The 14878-nt window shown below is 44.9% G+C and overlaps 1 long non-coding RNA gene across 1 annotated transcript; it reads right to left on the bottom strand.

Moving 5' to 3' along the window:
• Positions 1–3990: 3990 nt before the first annotated feature.
• Positions 3991–10795, bottom strand: LOC147649113 (uncharacterized). Its single transcript, XR_015279589.1, has 3 exons — positions 10680–10795; positions 4339–4535; positions 3991–4187 (listed from the first exon to the last, which is right to left on the bottom strand). It is a non-coding gene; the product is annotated as an uncharacterized LOC147649113 (long non-coding RNA).
• Between the last annotated feature and the right edge of the window lie 4083 nt (positions 10796–14878).

Genomic DNA, 14878 nt, shown 5'->3' with positions numbered 1-14878 from the left:
GGAACAAGGAGACCAAGGATTTTCATTCTGTGGGAGTGAGTCTACACCATTTTTAAAAACATTTTCCCTGTGCTGTTGTAGCCAAGCCTGTGTGTTACTATAAACCATTTCTAACAGATTTACACTTGCAATTGGGGGTGACTCTGGGTAATTTTGCATCTACTGAGGACATGAAACAGGATTTGGTATTTGCAAAAAAATTAACTGGGCAAAGTGTGGGGAGCAAAGTCATATCTTTTATTACCCCAGCTAGCATAGTTGGAATAAAAAAATAACATTTGTGAACAGAAACACAACTGTCACTTGAGAAAACACATAGCTCTCTTGTTCTGCTTTATATGATTGAGACTGTAAGTTCATTAAATTCTCATCTTTCGTCCCTCTGCAGGAGTCTATTTTTCATATTCAGCTCCTACACAGGGCTACTTAGTTGTGACTCCTTGTCTGCTGGCATTTAAACAAGAGAATTCCTCAAAAAAGGAATTATTTTTCATGCCAAAAAAGTTCTACTATGTCAAGATCAATCACTTGAGTTTCTTCCCATCATGAGGGTTTTGTAGACCAATCCACAGCATTTGCAGACTGGAGCTATGGAAAAAATAGAACTGTCCTCAAAGGAAATGCTTTGTTGTTCCATCCTGGGAACATGGTGGGAAGAAGCCCATTGATCTTGGCTTTTCCCACCATAGTCAAAGAATGTGTGGTGTTAAAAATCTCCATTTCCATGAATTCTGATGGAAATTTTTAAAATCCAGGTGAAAAACATTCATGTGCTGTTTGAAGAAACAGCCCAGGAGTTACAGAATCTAGGATTAATCCTGCTTGGTCTAATTTCCACAGGGTTCTCAACAGGCCCAACTTCTCCATTCCACCAGTCTCAGGCAGCTTCAGCTCGGCACTGGTGGGGCTGCATCTCAAATCCTGTATCTAGTTTTAGGCTCCTCACAACAAGAAAGACCTTGAAGGGCTGGAGAGTGCCCAGGGAAGGGAACAGAGCTGGGAAGGGACTGGAGGCCCAGGAGCAGCTGAGGGAGCTGGGAAAGGAGCTCAGCCTGGAGCAAAGGAGGCTCAGGGGGCCCCTCTGGCTCTGCACAAGTCCCTGCCAGGAGGGGACAGCCAGGGGGTCAGGCTCTGCTCCCAGGGAACAACAGAACAAGAGGAAGTGGCCTCAAGCTATGCCAGGGGAGGTTCAGATTAGGTATTACAGAAAAATTCTTCATGGAAAGGGTTGTCAAGCCCTGGAGAAGGAGTGGAATCCCCATCCTTGGAGGTGCTTAAAAAGCAACCAGACAGGGCATGTTGGGATGTGGTTTATTCATTCAAAGACTGGAACTGATGATCCTGGAGGTCTTTTCCAACCTTAGCGATTCCATTCAATCTATATTTGTGTCCCACTGCTGGGTCTGTCTGGACCAGAGTGAGAGTGAGAGTGCTGGAAGGAGGCCATGTCCCACGTGAGAGCTGTGCTGGTGAGGTCTTTAAAATGTGGGGAGTCCACTCCAGCTCCTTCCCCTAGTGATCAAAGCCTCATTCCTTGCTCTGGTAGATGGCATGGCTTGGCATTCATTTTTCCCCCTTAATTCCTGCAGTGAGGATCCTTTACAGACTCACAGCCAGAAATGGTTGGTTGTATGGCTGTGAAGAGCCGGTAACATTTATAGCCCTGAAGAAGTAAAGGTGGATGTGGGGGCAGAGTGTGTGGTGTCAAAAGCTTTTCCACTTTCCAGCTCTATCTGTTCATGCATTATCCCTCTGAATGCACTTCACCTGGGCCACAACATTTACAGTCTCTCCATGTCCATCTGCATCTTCTGTAGCACCAGGCACGAGCTGTGCTCCAATGACAGCTCCACAGGGATGTGATCCCTGGTGACACAGAGCCAAACTCACGGAGCTCCTGCCTGGCAGCACATGGAGCTCTGCACCCTCCTCAGTGCTACCAAGCCTGACAAGCAGTGAAAAGTTAACTTCTTGTCAACAAGAATCAAGACTACCCATTAAATAACCCCCTGGCCATGAAATCAGCTCTGGGATTAGGGGTTTGTTGAGCCCCAGGAAATGAATCCCAGCAGTGTGTGAGCAGAGGGACCAGGGAAGTGGAATGGATGATGTTGAAGTTTGAATTGTCACCAGGACACAGCTTTTCTCATCACCAGAAGATCTACTGCTTTTCTTCTCTGCAGTAAACCCCTCCAGCCATTTTTCTCTGAATTTCTTTTTTTTTTTTTTTCCTCTGATTCAGGTGCAGGTGAATAGTCAAAGGTCCAGAATTTTTCACGAATGAAGAATCTGCACAGAAGTGCAGAAATTTAAGTGCTGCTGAGTTCTGTATTCTGTGTTCTGCTGTGTTCTCTTATTACTTTTCAATGTTTTTAACTACTGTTTTATACAAATCCCCAGATTGGAAGAAATTGTGAACCAAAATGGTAATTATTATTTTGCTTATATCAAAGCAAGTAGTAAATATTCTCAGATTTTCTTTTTTTCTAAGTTTTATTATGAATATTATCTTTACCACAAGTAGCTGTAAATCCACAGAGGTGGCATTTGGGAAAAAGACTTTCATTAACAAATTCCCAGCTCGCTGTTACTCCAGATTTGGAAGCAATGTTACATCATGTCTCGGACTGCCCATTCCACCCTGCTCAAAAGAAAACACAGAGCACCGTCTGCCCCATTTCCTGCATTAATCCAGCAGCTTTTCCAATCAGTTGTGGTTCAGCCTGAATTCTCCTGGCATTACATTTAACACCGGTAGATCAGGCAAAGGCTCAGACCTCGATAAGAAGAAGTATTGGCCAGCCCAAAACATGAATCCCTTATTTTATTTCTGCACATAGCAACCTCCAGTGTTTCCCCCTGCTCTTTTTCCAGTAGAAAGGCTGCAGTTTGAACAGCAAAGAGCACAGGGATTTATTACAGGCAGAACAAAAACTGAGTAGCAAAGGGAAGATTAACAGCAGCCACTTGCTGAGTCCTGCTCTCGGGGACCTTATAATTCACTGGCTTCTCTCAACTTTATACCTTCACTGGGATGCACTGGAGCAGCTCCACAGAAAGCAGCCCTGGGATGAATGAATAGATGGGTCTGCTGCAAACAAGGATTGCAAAATCTGTGTAGTGGAGGTGTGAAAGTGCCAAAACACCCTCTGTGCGCCCTTTTGGGCATTGCTGGCCAGGCAGAGGACAGAGATGCTCCACAGGGTCACTTTCTGATGGTCCCTGATGTATCAATGAGGTTTTCTCTGAAGACCAGGCAGGCTATAGAGCAAACCACATGTGCAGATCCCTTGGGAGCACATCCATGGATTCTGGTGAGCGCCAAGGAGGCCAAGGAGACCAAGGAGGTGCTTTGGCCATCAGACCACTCCAGACTGGGTTTGCAGCACTGGGATAGGGATAGGGAAGTAGAAGTGGGATGGATCAGTGGGGCTACCCCAGCTGGGGAAGGCTTCCAGCCAAGTTGGAAAGACAGTTGCCAGATGCAGACTCCTGGGATTTTCCTAGAGTGAAACCAACATAAATTGACTTCAGCAACCATGCTGCTCCCAATCCTGGCTTTATCCATATCCTTATCTTTTATTCAACAGTTAAACACTTTTGCCAGTAGCATGTCCTTGTAGTATTTATTTGGCTGCCTGTGCCTCCTCAGCCTTTCTGAGAGAAACAAGCCAAAGGAAAGCAGCCTTCCCCCCATCCCTGGGCAATTTGCTGTTCTGATTCAGCAGTTTGTTTGGGTTTAATTGCAATTATGTTCTTGGGTCATTAATTAACCTGATGCTTTTGTCTCTCTGCCAGACCGATGACCACTGAGGGAGACTGCAGAACCAATAGTTTTCCTGGGAAAAAGCCCTGGCAGGTAGGAAAGGGGGAAATCTGGGCTGTGCCAGCCACACACAGAGGCGCCAGCAGAGGAATTTCTGCCATGTCCTCTTCCCATCACAACTCCAGCCTCTTGTGACTGTTCTGGGGGTTCCAGGTGTCCTGTGCTGAACCTCTGCCACCATGGAAAAGTTACACCTGCCTCTCACCTTTCTCCAGAGCAACAGAAGGATCAATGTGATGGAGGAGGCAGATGAGCAAAGGCCTCAGAACAACACCTCGGGCGCATTCACACTCAGGATGGTTTCACAGGGTTGTGCTCAGCAAGTTCCCAACAAATCCACAAATGGGGTTTTCATCTTTTTCTGGATACAGAAAGGGGTAGGAGAGAAAGCACTATGGATGCAGGAGAAAGCAGGGACGAGGAAAGGGTTGACAGCACCTTCTTGGGAGGGACAATCAGGTATGGGCATGAGGATCCCTGTGGCCCCCAGTAGCAGCCAAAGCTCTGCTCACCCAAACTGCTGCATTTCCTGCTGCTCCTGGCTCACACATCCCAGAACACACCTTGGGATTTTCCAGCACAGGACAAGTTGAAATCGCTCATTAAATAAAGCCTTGGGAGAGTGTGACAACCGTTGACAAATCTTGAAATGCTTCGGCCCAGAGTGGCCTGCGGGGCCCCGTCCAGCCACAGCTGTTCAGTTCTCTGCCTGAATTCAATAAAAAGAGATGGAAAAAGCTTCAATTTCCACTTCAATCTTCTTGAAAAAATCAGTCCATTCAGGGGCACATTCTGTTTCTTTAAATCCTTATTGGCAGCTGACAAGCTGGACTTGTGGAGCACTTCTAGCCAGTGGTGCAAATTAGAAGAAATGCCCATGGAAAGCAGAGGAAAACTGCCTATTGTGTACTTGGCAAGTTCAGAAATGTCACACACCACAAAAATGGGCAAGTTTCACATCTCTCTGCCTGTTTCACAGTAATGCTCAGGTCTAACATTTATGTATTTTGCCTCATTTTTTTTTTTACAAGGACAATTATTTTCAATTGTTCCTAACCCAGCTTTTGGTCTGTCCAAGGGAATGAAAAATTGCACTATTTTTACTTTTTATTTTTATTTACATTTTTATTTACATTTTTATTTTTTTTTTGCCTGTGACTTTTGGTTTTAATACCTTTATTTCCATTATTCATGCATATGTTTCCCAAGGAATTTCCTAAGGTGCAATTCTTCATGGAGTGAGTGGTGGAGCCATCCTTTTGTGCATCTCTAAAAGATGCAGTCCCAAAGACATGGACTTTAAATCAAATCAAAGAAATAAATAACTAACGACCATTAGCCTGCACAAAGTGCATAGAAATTTATCCCAAGGAGCAGGAGTTCTCTGAGCTTGAGAGCCTTGATGGCAGAGATGTCAGTGTTTTCAAAAGCCATCGCCAAGCACAAGGATATGAGAATCTGGCAGTGCTCAGATGAATACTCCAAAGAACCTTTTCTCCATGTCATTAGAAAGCATCAAGTTTCCAATTCCCTGTCCATCCAGCAATTAAAAAAAAAAAAAAAGCTTCATATTAATCACACTCCGATTTTCTTCTGGCTCGTAGTTTAGTAAATTAAGGACTTTTAAAATATATCTCTGCCTCTTTCTGTTTCTAGATAACATTTCTTGGTTTAAAGAGTGTAATCAAGAGCAGAAATAATCAGTTGGCCAGAAGGGATTGGATTTTTAACTGAAGCTGAAGCAAAACTGTAGAAGGAAGTTTCTTGCCTGGTTGTATGGGCATGACCTGCTGTGCTTGATTCCCCATTGCTCAAAAAGGCAGTGGGAGTAAAAAGCTACTTTCTTCTGAGACAAATCGTGACCATTAATACACTGACACTTATGGGCAGGCAGATAAGAGAACAATTCACAATATAGAAAAGTCTTTTAATTATGTTTAATATTCAAATTAGGACTTAACATGGCTTGTTCTAGCTGTACTTAGAGTAATTGCTGTGAAAATAATGGATCTTTCTTTTCACGGATCTAATGAAAAATGATGAGGGAAGAATAAATAGTCTTTGGACAGGCGCAGTTCTAAATCCTTGCCCAGTCCACAACAAAATTAAACAAAGGAAAAACAAAATCCAAAAACCAAAACCCAAAAAAACCCTAACCTGCTTACTTCAGGTTGATTAAAGCATTTTTCTCAAGCTGATATGAAATGCTTTCTCCTCATTTTCAGGCTCACCTTTTGTTTCAATTTAAGCAAAGAAAGGATAAATTGATTTCTGAGCCAACATTCTGTTCCAAAAATAACAAAATACATCTGCTCCAACTGCTTCCATGCAAACCCAGGGGGAGGCTGCAGGTCTTGTGCATTCCCACCTCCTTTTCCTCATTCCTGATCAGCAAAGCTCATTTCACTTCCAAGGTCACAGCTACGACCACAGGTGAGATTTTCTCCTTGGGGGCCGTGTTTGCCAAAGGCACCTTCCCGGTAAAGCGGGGCTGCTGCGCAGCAACCCGGGCCTTGGTTCAGCTCGGGGCAGGCACAGAGGAAATGCATCTCCCACCTGTCCCACCCTCCTGGCCTTTCCCATACATTTATTTCCAAGTTTTTCTCCCCTCTCCTGAATGCTCTTTGGTGCAATTAGTAGCACTCAAATAACCGTAAACACCTTTTAGGTGGTTTCTTTTATCTCCTCTCAGTAAGCCAATGAAATTATTGTGTTCACAGATTGTGTGGCAAGGAAGGCTCAGCCTCCTCTACCTCCTGCATTTTTCACAAAATCCATGTTTGGGTCAAACAAAGGCTTTCAAGAAGACACAATAACTTCAACTAACTGTTTTCTGTCAGGGAAGAAGTGTAAACCTTTGAAAGATGCTGGGGGAAAAAAACCCTGTCCTCCCCACCCTCAACTAAAACCCCCTTTTCCAAGTGAAAAGGACATTTTCTTTGGAACAGTCTCCTTCTATCAGAAACTACTGAGGAAAAGATGAAGAAGTGCCAAGAGAATTGTCTGAGCTGATGTCCAAAAAACATTTGTTTAAGCCAAAGTAAAGTCTCATTAAGCTGTTTCAACAAGGAGATTTGAAGATGTCATTCAAAGCAAATACAAACAAAAATAAAGATTATGACAGTGATGTCAGAGATGTCACTCAACTGATGTCACTGGTTTTGACCCAGCCCTGCTCCTACCCCAGCACCTGAATCCTGGTGCTGCCTTTTCATCCATCCATCCATCCACGTAATTTTCCTGCTCTGGAGCTCTTGCTGGTACTCTTTCCACTCCTGGCTCTTCATTCCTTTGAAAACCTATAAAAATGATCTGTCTGCTCTGGGTTCCCAAGAAAACCCAGTGTGATGAGTCCATTCCTCCCTGCAGGAAGCTGTGTGACCTAATCCTGACATTTCCACTCCACTGTGTCCTTCAATAAGAGCGATACCCTCGTCCCGTTGTCTCAGCTGGACCCGACACCTGACATTCTGATGACTAAATTTCATTGAGTTTAATTCCATTTCACTGCAAGGGAGTCATGCACTTTTTAATGTATGAATAATTCCATACAAAATACTTTAAAATTAGCCACTTCACAAATCCCAGGCACTCCATGATTAGGGATAGCAGGCTTCATTGTTCATTAAATATTAATCTGCCCAGCTCATGCATATCCATTCTGATACAGCTTCTCATTATATCAATGCATTCCACTCTTTCCAGAGTCCCTGCCTAGAATTGCTGTTCCCAAAGAACAGCCCTGAAATACATTAGGTCAGTCAAGAAACTGCTCATGAACTTTCATTTTCATACAAAATGTATTTTATTGCCTCTTCCTAACCCAGCCCTTTCAATTTGCCTTGAATATAACATGGCTTGTTTTACAGAAAATAAATCATCTTGTGCCCTTAGTAATAATGACAAGAAAGAAAAACAATAAACCTGGGGAAGAGGAGAAAGACCTGCAGCAGCAGTTTTGTCAGCTAACATGGGTATATGGGAAATCATTGGGAATAAAAGACATGCAGGTGGGAGTCAGCTGCTCCACAGAAAGCTTTTCTAAGAGCATCTGCAGAATGCAGGGAGCAGCCTCCTGCCTTTCTCTGGTTTTATGACAGTAATTGGGAAAAGCCCTTGAGACCCTTGGGTTCCTTGACAATACGTGCAGCATCAGCAGGGTCTCACAGCAGGGAGCTGCAGAAAGGCTAGGGGGATTGATCCATTTTCAGCTTGAAAACAAAAAAGGTATAATTTAGATTTAACTTCAAACATCAAAGTTTCTTGGACACTGAGAATTGTGTTTGTTTTCCTCAGGCTTCCCAAACAACCCCATGGCTGTAGTTAGTAAGATCTGCCCTAATTTTAGAATTATAGAATCCCACAATAGTTTGGGTAGGAAGACACCTTAAAGTCCAAGGGTTCTCCAGTCTGGCCTTGGGCACTTCCAGGGATGAGGCAGCCACAGCTTTTCCGGGCAACCTGTGCCAGGGTCTCACCACCCTCACAGGGAAGAATTTCTTCCTAATGTCCCATCTAACTAACTGCCTTCCACAACTGTGCAAGGCAGGAAAGTGTCAGGTCTGGCTTTTCTGAGTGTTTGCAGAGCAAAGGAAAGGGCTCATATGGGACCTAAGGGCAATCATCTGCTGAGACTTCCTAGGTGGGGTCCTTGGAGCTGTCACAGTGCTTGGAAGGCTGGAAGGAAAGGAAGATGCTATCCCAGCTTCCATGGCTGTCTCTGAGAGAGGCTTTGCATTGTAACAACCAGCAGATTGCAGTGCATTGTCTTGGACAATGTGGATGTGATGTCCTGGCTCCACCCCCCACACTCAGCCCTAGTCTCAGCCCAAATCAGAAGTTTAGACAGAGGAACCAGGAAAAAAGGTGCTGCCAGCAGAAGATGCCTACTGCTTACAAACAAAAGCAGGCAGATGGCCTGCTGAATTTTAATTCTTAATTAAAAGTGCTTTACTCTCTAAGCTAATTATAGACTAATTCCTGCTGTGGGAGGGGCTCCTTCGGCATGGAGAGGGTGGTAATGAACATCTCAATTCGCCTCTGCATCAGTAGGCTCAGCCCTTCCCTCTGCTGCCTGAGGGATAAAAGAGGGATAAAGATACCCCTGGCTGTTAGTTCCAAGTTAACCTTGTGAAAGGAAATGAAAGGAAGGAGCAAGAGGTCTCAGAAAGCCCTGCTGTGATGGAATAGGATCTCACTGCAACATCTGTCACTGCATGGATAACCCAGGGAGCTCCCATAGGAAGCTGGACCCCAAACTGGGTTGTGACTAATAGTGAGAGCTCTGCCAAAGCAGATGCATTTCTTCCAAAACCTGCTTTGGGGTAACGTTTGATATGATTGAAAGAGGTTTCTGTTAACACTGGGATTTCTTTCTTCAGGATTTGCACTTTAAACTCAATCCAGCCTTCCTGTGTTGCATAAGCCTGAAGTGCCACCTCCCTGCATATTCCTGTGCTGTTCCCATGAGAACTTCTGTGTCCACTGCAAGGTGGAGGAAAGCTCAAAACACAGGTGATAAATTATAGGGAGAAGGACCATTTGTCCAAGACTCAAAAGTGTATCAGCTTGAGCAACACCACATCCTTGCAGCCACTGGGATCCTTGCTGTCTCAGCAGCTCTCACCCCACACCCTCTTCTGCTTCAAGGGGTCTTTTGTCTCCCAAACTCATGTCCTGACTAGGACAACATGAAATGGCCTCTAGTCACATCTGGGGAGGTTTACGTTGAGCATTAGGAAAAATGTCTTCACTGAAAGGGTTGTCAAGCCCTGGAACAGGATGCCCAGGACAATGGTGGAGGTCACTGCCTTACCCTCCGTGCAGGGATTTAAAAGACATATGGATGTGGCACTTGGGGACATGGGTCAGTGATGGCCTTGGCAGTGCTGGGGCAGTGGTTGGACTAGATGACCTTAGAGGTTTTTTCCAGCCTAAACAATTTGGTCTCTGATTCATCATCCATCACTTTGATGTCTTTGCTAAGCGGCAAAAGATAGCAGGATTTTGTCTTCCTTCCTCATCTGTCTCCTGTGACCCTTCCTAAATGGAAAGGCAGTGAGGTTCTCTTCCATCCTTTGCTGAACACTAATTCTCTCAGTCTCTGTGGTTTCCTAGCTCCTCACATATATTGTCCCATCTACAACCCTGCCTTGAAATTAGAGGAGAAAAATCTGAGGCTTCTAATGCTCAACCCCTTGTGTGGCTTGGGCTGGCCTGACCTATCTGGCCAGAAGTCAGCCTTATCAGCAGACATTGGCAGGGCTGTGTCTTTTTGAAGGGCCCAGGGAATGGTAATGTTGCTGATCTCTGTCTGCCTGGCATTTCTCTGTCTTTCTTCATCAAAATCAATGTGAAGGATCTTTTTCAGCCCCTCTCTGGGTTAAGGGAGATGGCTTTGGGGGTGGGGAAAGGGATGGAAAAATACTCAGCAGATGAGAAACTTTTCACACAATTTTTCCTGCCTGCTGTTTCTATATATAGGTTTAATTAGAACATTAAAGGCACCTCAGGATTATGCTGTGAGATTTGTTTCCTTAGCCTTGTAACTAATGCCCTGCGGTTTCTCTGCCATGACTTCATTAAATCTCCCAGCAAAAATCTACCTATGGAAATTGCAGAATTGCCATCCTGGGTGGGAGCACACGTGAGCTTGGGGAAGTCAGAAGCTCTGCTTTAAATGCTCTTTAATTATCTCCAGCCAAGGTTACAGAGGAAGTGGTTTGGCACCTGTGAATTGAGTTCTTGGGAGAGAGCCCCTGGAAATAAGCTTCTTTGCCTGATACTGGAAAGTTTTGTCTCTTAATTCCCACAACCCTTGGTGCTGGAGGGAGAGCAACTCTTTCTCACCTACCTGGTAAAGGACTGAGCCATTTCTAATGCAGATGTTGTACTAACCAACTTCCTTCTGGCTGCCAGGGGAGCTTGCTTTGTTCCTTTGAATCACAGAATCACAGAATAGTCTGTTTTAGAAAAGACCTTAAATATCATCCAGTCCCACCCCTATGGCAGGGACACCTTCCCCTTCACTGCTGCTCCAAGCCCTGTCCAGCCTGGCCTTGGACACTTCCAGAGATCCTAGGGCTGGCACAGATGCTCTGGGCACCCTATGCCTCTCACCCTCACAGGAGCAATTCCTTCCCAATATCCCATCTAAATCTGTCTTCTGGTAGTGTGAAGCATTTTCCCCCTGTCCTGTCTCTCCATCCCCTGTCTCTCCATCTTTTTTGCAGGCTCTCTTCAGGCACTGGAAGGTCACAATGGGGTCAACTCTGGTCTCTTCTCCAGCTGAACAATCCCAGCTGTCCCAGTCTTTCCTCCCAGCAGAGCTCCATCCCTCTGATGATTCTGGTACCTCCTCTGGGCTCTCTCCAGCAGCTGCAGGTCTTGAGCTGGGATACCTAAGCTGGAGGCAGTGGAGCAGGGGGGGTCTCAGCAGAGCAGGGATTGAGTGGAAATTCAGGAGTCAAAAGGGCTTGTGCAGTTACACCACACATTCAACCCCACATTTCATTTCCTCACATACTCCATGGGATTCCAGATCACAAGGAATAAGCCACTTCTTTCTCTCAGTTCCCCTTCTGTACTTGCCATCTTGTACTTTTTATTCACTTGAGCAGAAGTGAAATGGCCTTTCATGCTCTTGCAATGAATGCAAAAGAATCATTTCCATTTTGACAATGAGAGAGATCTCTGAGTCAATCAAAACCTGCTAAAGTACTCTGACATTTCCAAAGTTACTATTTTTTTTCACTCCCTTAGAATTTCCCCTTATTGTGCTTGTTATGCTTATAAGGCATATTGAGCTTGACTGTGAAGAAAAGAGAAATGCTAAAGTAAATCCTCAGTTAGAGGTTTGGATCCCACAGGAATCTCCATGAACACTTTATAGACAGGAAGGAAAGACCTCACTAAGAGATGATGTCCTGGTTCTGCCACATCCACCTTGACACATCTTCAGTCCCCACAACACAGCACCCAACACTGCAATATTTTGGGACAGTAAAAAATTAAATTTCAGGCACTGTCTTATCTCCACACTATGGCTTTGTTTTGTAGCAGACATTGAATCAAGTCCACACACAAGCTGTTTACCAGGACATCCAAAATGCCTCTGATATTCATTCATCCTATTAATGAATTTACCCAGGTCCTGCCCAAGGAGAAATCCCTCAACAAGAAATCTGTCCCATGTTGTGCTGTCAAGCCCAGCACCCAGCTCATCACTCCTCCTTGCCCTGCTCCTTGTGTCACATCCCACCCCTGTCATTCTGGTGGAGATCTCTCCTGGAATGAAGAGAAGCATCCAAGATCTGAATCATCTCCAAAACTCTTTGTAGTATCTGTCAACCTGACTTAGAGACATCAAGCAGCTTTTCTGTGCCCAAAGATTAAAAAAAGGAATCAGTCTGTGAGTGAAGCCTGAACTGAAACTCAGGCATCTGAAATAGGTTTATAAATATATTCAACCCACTTCAGATGGTTAATTAATGTACAGGAAATACACTCTGTTCATTGTGAGAAGCCAGACCTACAGAGCAGATCCATCTGAGGAATTATCTCCACAGACCACTCTAGTGGCTCACAGAAGCATCTCTCTCACCAAGCAGCTTTCAGACAGCCACTGGCATTTTGTGTGTTTTGGTAGCACCGCTGTTAATCTTTATTCATTTATTCCTTCTCCTTACAAAGTGAAACAATTAACTTTTAACCAGCCTATTATTAGCTTTCAGCACCTAATTCCCAGATCAAAAACTTGCATCCAGAGTTATATGAGGGAGGAATTATGAAACACACAATAATGAGAAAATCAGATAGTCTGTTAGAGTTAGTCAGGCTAGAAACAATTGATCCTCCTCCTGAAATGTAGAATTGGTACAGAAAATACAGAGAAGGTATAAAAATACAAATTAAACAAAAAGTTAAAAGGCAGTTGAAAACTTTCCCTGTTGAGAGGGGGGTTTGTACTTTGTCTGTCACAGTGACAGCTTCAAAATCAACAGGAGAAAAGAGAAAAAAATATGCCAGAGTATTTCAGCAGACTGATGAAGCTTACAGGGAAATTCCTCTGCAGGCAAAGAACATTTATTGCCCTTGCATTATTTCTTCTGCCCACCCCAAGACACAAAGGGCTCTTGCTCAGATCTCAATAAACAAGAGCTCACATAAACCCTCTGATCTTTCACCCAAGTTTAGATCAGTGCTGGAAGCCCCCATGAACATAAAAATAACTAGTTGTTACAGTTGTTACTTTGGGGAAAATTAATGGAAAATACTAGTTTTAGAACTGAAGGGAAAAGGTAGTAATGATTGGGCTTTTTCACAAAGCTTGCTGGGATTCCCAGCCTGGGATATTGAATGCCAAAGATCCGAGTGCTGGTCCATCCTTAACTAAATATCCAGCTTGAGACTCTGTTCATAACCCACCACCGTCCAGCTGCTCCCATGGGATTCACAATCAGACCCAATAACAGACCCATCAATGTACTGGAATAAAATCAGTAAGTGCTCTCAGAAGCAAGACCTGCAAGTCAGTGTGTTTTGCTGCATTTGCTCATGTCACAAATTCAGGCACCTGGGAGCTGGGAGGGCTGTCATTCTCATCTTGGCTGCCTGAGACAGCAGGGGGGCTTAGTCCCTGGTGAGTTCCTCTAGAATCCTGCTTGAGAGGGTGTGACCATGGCAGGTTCAGCATCCACAGATGACATTAAGTGTGTCAGCTCATGGAACCATGTGATGGTTTGGATTGGATGGGATCCTATAGACCATCCTGTTCCAACCCCTGCCATGGGGCTGGTGTCTGAGCCTCAGCTGCAGGAAGGCAGTGAACAGAACAGGAGTAGTGGGACAGCTCACCGGCCATGGGGCTTCTCGTGGTTGCCTAATTGGAGATGTCTCTCTCAGTTAGACGCAACAGGAGCTCCTCAGCCTTTGACTGTACCTTTAGAAGGATGCAGTATTCCCACAGGTACTATAGCCCCAAAGATCTCATGGATAGCTTGTAGCATCTCAGACAGCAACAGCCATGTGTGTTCAGGCAGCTGAACTCAATGTGTCAATTTTAGTCAGCCTCTACTGAAGCCATGGGGTATCAAGGAAGAATTCCTAACCCAAAACTATCAGTGCTGAAATGCTTCTATTTTCTGCCAATGAATCCTCCATCAGCACCCTCCCAAGGCCAGGCTTAACAGGGCTTAGAGCAGCTGGGTCAAGCAGAAGATGTCCCTGCTCATGGCAGGTTGCGGCACTGGATGATCTTTAAGGCCCCTTACAATCCAAACCATTGTGTTAAGTTTATGATTCAGTCCTAAAATGTGGTGTGGGGAATCACCCTGCTGCCCTGGCTCCAGACATGTGCCCTCACTGGGCAGTGATCCTCTGGCCCCAGGTGAAGCCATGTGAGGGAGGTGATGGCACAGTTCCCCTTTTGGTTTGTGCTCCGTGACTCCTGAGCTGCTCAGTTCCATGGTTGTCATGCAAGGAACATCAATAGCTGGTGGGTGGCTGTCTGGAAGCAGAGTGGAAGCTGTTTGTGGAATATGTAATGAGGATTATGTATGTGTGCAGCTCACCGGAGATAGGCTGAGTTTGGTACCTCATGAAGATGCAACGTCCTCCTTGTCTCATTTTGGTTTTCTTAGACCCCTCCCCCACGACACTGGGAAATCAGGATTCATCTTTCCCCTCTCCACCCCCTCCTTCAACTTGAGGTGAATGATTCAAGTCACAATATTTTAGAAATTCTAATTGGCTCTGGGTGTCTTTTCAAGTTTTCTTGATTTTCTAGGATGGGATGAGTAAAGATTTCAAACTAAGTTTCAAGTGCCAATTATCACCCATCCACCCTACTTCAATTCATACTGGATTTCCAGCACCATCCCTAGTTCGGTTTGGATGGGACCATGGAGAGCCATGGAAAAAAGCTACATGGATTTGGGTTTAATGCCTATTCCCAGTGCTGCCATGTGACCCCTCCGAGCAGCTGCACAGACAGCAATGGCGTGGAGGCCTTGGAGGCTCAGGGCTCCCAGGGTTTCCAAGGAGCATTTTGCT

This window comes from Cyanistes caeruleus, chromosome 27 (genome assembly GCF_971803275.1).
Source record: "Cyanistes caeruleus chromosome 27, bCyaCae1.hap1.1, whole genome shotgun sequence".
Lineage (NCBI taxonomy): Eukaryota > Metazoa > Chordata > Aves > Passeriformes > Paridae > Cyanistes > Cyanistes caeruleus.
The sequence above is the reverse complement of the archived record's forward strand: the minus strand, read 5'-3'. Positions and strand labels throughout refer to the sequence as shown.